The sequence below is a fragment of the Rhinolophus sinicus genome, linkage group LG04 (genome assembly GCF_036562045.2).
Source record: "Rhinolophus sinicus isolate RSC01 linkage group LG04, ASM3656204v1, whole genome shotgun sequence".
Taxonomy (NCBI): domain Eukaryota; kingdom Metazoa; phylum Chordata; class Mammalia; order Chiroptera; family Rhinolophidae; genus Rhinolophus; species Rhinolophus sinicus.
Genome location: NC_133754.1, coordinates 174,488,775 through 174,494,774, shown reverse-complemented (window position 1 = coordinate 174,494,774; position 6,000 = coordinate 174,488,775).

The window sequence follows — 6,000 nt, the reverse complement described above, 5'->3', positions numbered from 1 at the left end:
TGAGGAAGAGACCTCAGATAAAATGGGAGCTGCATAGAGAAGGCTGGGAGAATATGACCTAGTCAGCAAGAATGAGGGGAAAAATACAAAACCAAAAAACAGTGTTCTGACCCCATGGTTTCTTCCTTCCCTATTTTATCACTTCCTTATCTGTGAGCCATCCAAGTATGCTCTTAATAATTCTTTTTCAGAGGGAGGTGAATGTTTGGATAAGCTAGTTTTCATTAGATAGGCCATTTGTAACTGAGGGAGTTCTGCCTGTGTGTGAATCAGGTGACCCGAGCAAAGCCTAGTCCCTTGGACACATTCTCTTTGAGGAAGTCTTTGATGTTATTTAAAACAACTACTTACACACCTTCCATGCCAGTACGGAGTAGGAAGATGCCCGAGGGAGTTAACCGTGCTACTGAATTCAGGATCCCGGAGGAAGGAAGGGCTATTTATTGCTCTTTTTCTAATTTCAAAGTTACAAAGAGGATTTCTCATCCCTTTTCTCTGATTTCTTTCTCAAGCTCTCACCTCACTTCTTTTAATACTTTCTCCCTCTAGCATTTTTTGGTATCCATGGAGTTCTGATGCCCCCTGCTGCTGGCTGCTGGCTTTTTGCTGGCTGCAAGAACCGTGCATGTCCCTGGTTGCTGGCTTCTCTCATTCTTGGTGTCTCCGGCCTCCAAATCATCTGTGCTAGTTCTGTCTTCTCTTGTTATGTTTTTCTCTTACATTGTCCAAATGTCTGACTATTTCCTCACCATTTTTCTATGCCAGTTATGTCTGATTCCCCACTTGTGGGGGGAAGATGTTATAGCATCTTTCTTCCCATGTTTCTCCTTCTCTTTACATTTTTGTTTCCAATTGTGTTCTCTCTGCCCCCTCTGAATCCCTGTCCATATCTTAAATTCCTGGGTTCCTGTATCTGGAACTATTCCCTAGCATGGTTTCTGTCACACGCCTTCATCCACTCTTTGGTGGCATATTTACTTTCATAGAAAACACACGTGACATGTTACTCAGGATGTCACCAAGCAATTTAACAAGTTAGGAGGTGGTCACCGTTACTGAACGGCTTGGGAGGTTAGCTCTTTATATTCCAAGTGTCTCTAACTGAGGACCAAATCACTTTTACTGGGCTCTAGAAAGTTAGATTTCTTCTGCAGTCTTCACCAACCAACCAACTTGCTGTGTGATGGTGGGCAAGTTATTTTCCCTTTCTGAGCCTTGGGTTTTAAGGGTACGCGTGGTGGGGGCTCATGGTGGGGATGGAGTATGCATCAGTAGACGCTGGGCCATCTGTTAGATCAGAGAAGTGAGTTATGGTTCTTGGTTCTTGCGCTCCCTGGGAGAGGATAGTACTTGTCACATCTGTGCCTCCGGAGCTCTCTGTATGAGGTGACTGCTCAGGAGGTCCTGTTGACAGATGGGTTCTTTCGTTAATAAATAGGACTAATATTACAAGAACCCCACTGGCCTGAGTTTGTTTTTCTGTCAAACTGAGCTATTGTTAGCATTTCGGAATAAACACCCCAACAACCTAACCACAGTGTATCTCTATCCATCTGGGTTCACAGGAGGGAAGACCTGTAGTGTTAAATGGAAGGCGTGTGATTTCCAATAGTCCCTGTGACTTTCCAAAGGAGAATGCTGCTTTGGGGGTAGTGCGGCAGGGTATATGTCAAACACTACCACGTCAGATGCATCGCACACCTGATTTCACGGTAACCCTCACAATCATCCTGAAAGTTGTGGTTTTATGAATAAGAAAACTGAGCTTCATGAGGTTAGCTAGATTGCTGGTCTGAGTGAGGGTTTGAAGCTGGGTCTTTCACGTGCAGAAACTCAGGAATGGGAATTGAAAGCATAGGCTGGTCATGAAGAGACCTTGGACTCGACCCTTTGCTTCCCTGAGCAGAAGTCCCTCCATCTGTAAGATGAGGGGAACTCACTAAAGACCCTGATGTTCTAGGGTCTCTTGAAGTTGTGACATATTAAGGTTCTGTCACTATGTCTATTACTTACTATCAGCCCTGACATCCCCTAGTGTGTTCTGCCCTCTCAGCTGGGACCTCAGTCATTAGGACCCTCCTGTGCTAGGGGCTCGAGGTGGTGTGGGGGCAGGAGCGTGGGACTGACCTTCAGGACACACTTCCTTCTCTCTCCCAAGTGGAGAGCTTACCTACTCTAGATCCCAGTGTTATTTCTGCTGAGGACTCCCAAGCCCCCCTTTCTGTGCGAACTTAATATTTCACTGGCCATTTGTACTTAGAGGATACAATTGATTTTTGTTATGACTTCTGTTTCCGTCAGTGGTCTAACGGAACACTGAGTGACTGAGCCTTACTTCTGAGTCATCCCTGACTTCTCCCTCCGTTCAGCTTTTCATTTTTACTCATCTTCTTCTAGTTTGTCCTCTAAATCCCCACCACCACCCCATTACCTTTGCCTCCACCCTGGAGCAACCTGCTACTTATGAGAATACACACGTCTGTAAATTTTACATCGGTGGGTTTCTCTGATGCCAAAGACTGGGTCATAATCAACTTTTGATTTCCCACAATGCTTAACATCTTATCGTTTTAAATGTGGTAGACACTCCATTTTTGTTGTTGTTTTCTGAAGGTCAAGAGAGTAAGACACAACAACTCAAGCATGAAAGAGAGAGGAAGAGGGACATATAAAACATAGAAAAGGGGGAAGGAAGGGAAGAGAAATATTTACACATGTCGTATTCTATCACAGGACTCATTTAAGACATAAAGCATGCTTCCTGATTGATTCTTTTTTTTTACATTTTAGTGATGATTACAGAGAAGGAGGGCCAACAATATTGAACAATAAAGAATTGGGAGCAAACCGAATATCAAATTGGGAAAGACAATTTCAAATCTCTCAAGGCAGAAAGTAATTCAGTAAGAAGGCAGCACTTTTTTACAGGGTTATGCCTTTGAAAACCTCCTTTGTAGGTGCATGTTTATCCTGCAAAGTAAGGTGCCTCTGTAGCTCAAATACACTCTTTCGGCAGCTTCGGGGAAAGCGCTCAGTGTGCTGTAGGCCCTGGCGGTGCCAGCCCCACCATCATCATTGCTTTCCCCCCAGTGCAGCATCCCCAGGACAGATGCCAGCAATCAATACCAAACACCTCACACTTAAGTCCATCAATGAAAAGGCTGTTACAGTAACAGCAGCTATTTTATGTGGCTGCTGATTTCTTTCAGACCTCCTAGACCCAAAGGTGGGAAATAATAACTGGTCATTTTTCATCAAGACAGACAATGCAGGAGGACAATTGGAGCAGAGGTGCTTCCTGTGAAATGTACCGCCCATGCAAGCGCTGCCTGGAGAAAAGATAAAAAACCTACCTCCTGGGAGGTGTCTGTGCCTGTGCCCATGAAGGACGGCAGTAGGAATCCTTACCAACCTGACAATCAAGGCAGGACTAGGTGATCCTGCATTCCCAGGCTAACCCATCACTACCCCTGGCTTCATGTGAGCCTCCAAACAAGGCTGTGGGCCTGGTGAAAAAGCAACGATCGTCCCCATTTCACAGATAGGCCAATGGAGGCACACCGGGGAGACCCTTGTTAGGCGGCAGAACTAGGGCTAGAACACAGAGCTGCTTTCTCAACTCAGTTCCTTTTTGTTTTTTGTTTTTTCCCTTCCCCTCAAATTGAACAGCAAGGAGATGACCCAGTGATATAGATCCAAACATTAATGGAGTCACACCAAACTGTGTTTTTGAAGAATATTTGATGATCTGGGAAAATGTTTACGGTATAAATTCAAGTGCAACAAGAACTATGTGTGCATGAGTGTAGTATTATAATCCTGGTCTTGTAAAAATTTTATACAGACACGTACACACATGATAGATCAACAAGATACAAAAAATATCTATGGGTGGTGCTATTCTTCCTTATGCATTCCTATGTTTTATACATTTTTTACAATATGCATATATTCCTAATATTTTAAAAGGTAATTTTAATATGCAATTTGAATTAATAACTTATATGTTTACACACACACACACACACACACACACACACACAGATAAATCAAAACCAGATAATCTCAAGAGAACTGGTCAACCCCCTGGCTTAAGTCAAACTCTTTCTCTCTCTAAACCTCACAATCTCCATCAATCAAAAAAGGCATATTTCTGTTTCTTACCTGATTTATATGATTTTTGAAACACAGATGAGGAAACAAGATTTTGTGCCTTGAGCCCAAGTGTGCAGGCAGACAGTAAGCAGAAAGCAAGGGTGTGATGGAATAGGGGGACCTCTGCTACTGAAACCAGAAATGTATTCAACATTCCTTTCTGTCTTCAGCAGGCTGTCAGCTGTAGCAGCCCCCATGATTATCTCTTCACAATCAAGTGGGTGCAAATCTAGAGCAGCAGCTCCAGATCCAGTGAAGGAGGAAGGAGCCTCTAATTGCAGGATTTACAGGAGATGAGATTTCCCCAGAGGTGAAAGACTGCGGTGAAGACAGCAGGACTTATTTCCCTGGGCAGAGCAGGAGGAGGCTTTGAGAAGAGGCCGCCCTGTTTTGGGCCCTCACGTCCTCATAGAAAGAGAAGGAAGTTAAATGAGACTAGATGGCAAGTGATTGAATTCAACGTAAGGAAACTTGATTGAACAGCTACTTTCTGCTAGGCACCATGTGGCTAGGAAGGAAATGAGGGCTGAATTCGTATTTTTTTAGTGCCTACTGTTGTCTGATACTCTGTTAGACTCGTTTTTTAAAGTATCACATTTCATTGTTACAATCCATTTGCGAGGTAGAGATTTAATAGGTCACCCATGGTCATCGGGTGAGGCCAGCTTCCTCAATACGTCATGCATTCATTCAACAGGAGCCTCCTGGAATCTCTGTAGGTCTGCACACATGCCAGGCTCTCCTGTACTTGGCTCCCTTTTTATATGCTGTTCCTTTGACTTAGAATGCCCTTCTCAACTTTTCCACTTGAACTAATTCTCCCTGAAGAATTAGGTTGACTGACATCATCTCCGAGAAGCCTTCTTTCACCCCGCTATTCTCAGGCCAGTTGAGCTTCTCAACTCTGTACTCCCACTGTATTCTTTTTGCAAAATTATGTATTTGTTTGTCTGTCTGTGCCCCTCACTTCGCTGTGTACTTTTTTTTGTTCCCTTAGACTCTCTGGTGCCTAACACATTGACCAGAAAATAGTAGGTGCTTAATACATGCTTGTTTTCTGAATAAAAGACTGGATGACTTCATGGAAAGAAAGAAAAAAATAAATGGATGAGTAAAGGGATGAATAAATTAATATGTGAATTAAAGCATCGGTGAAAGACAGCCTTATTGTTTCAGGTACAGCTCGAAATGCTGCAGTTATTGATGGTGAAAGGAAGTAAAAATGACTGGAAGGGAGCAGAGATGGCAAAAACAGATAGGTCAGAAAGATCAATGTCAAAATAGTGCCACATCTGGGAAAAACGTCTATTTTTAGACTGTAGTTTCCCAAAAGTAACATCAGATTGCTTGCAATTGACCTATGCATTTTGAAAAGGTCCAACCATACTGCCAATTTCTTATCTGGTACGTACTTGAGGTTCATGTAAAAGCTTCAGGCCCCAAAATTTGGACCGGGGCAAACACTGCTCTAATCCTTCTGACTCAGACTGCATGTATATATCTTCCCAGCTGATTCTGATAGTCATATTTAGGGTCTTCTGCTATCATGGGAATTCTTATATGGTAGAGAAAGCTATACCAGATAGTCATTTATAATCCATAAAATCTGGGATTTTATGGTTTCATAGTAATACAGCCACCAATTATCAAAACAATATTCTGTTTTTTTAAGAAAAATCTCACCATTGACAAAAGGTTAGGGTTAAAGATATGTGCATTTTCTTAGTTAGTCTTCACAATATCCTTAGTGTGGTAGATGAGACCATCTTTCTCTGAAAGATGAGTAAACTGAAACTCAGTGAGACTACTTACTTTTCTTTTGTCCTAGCCCCGGGAATACTTTGT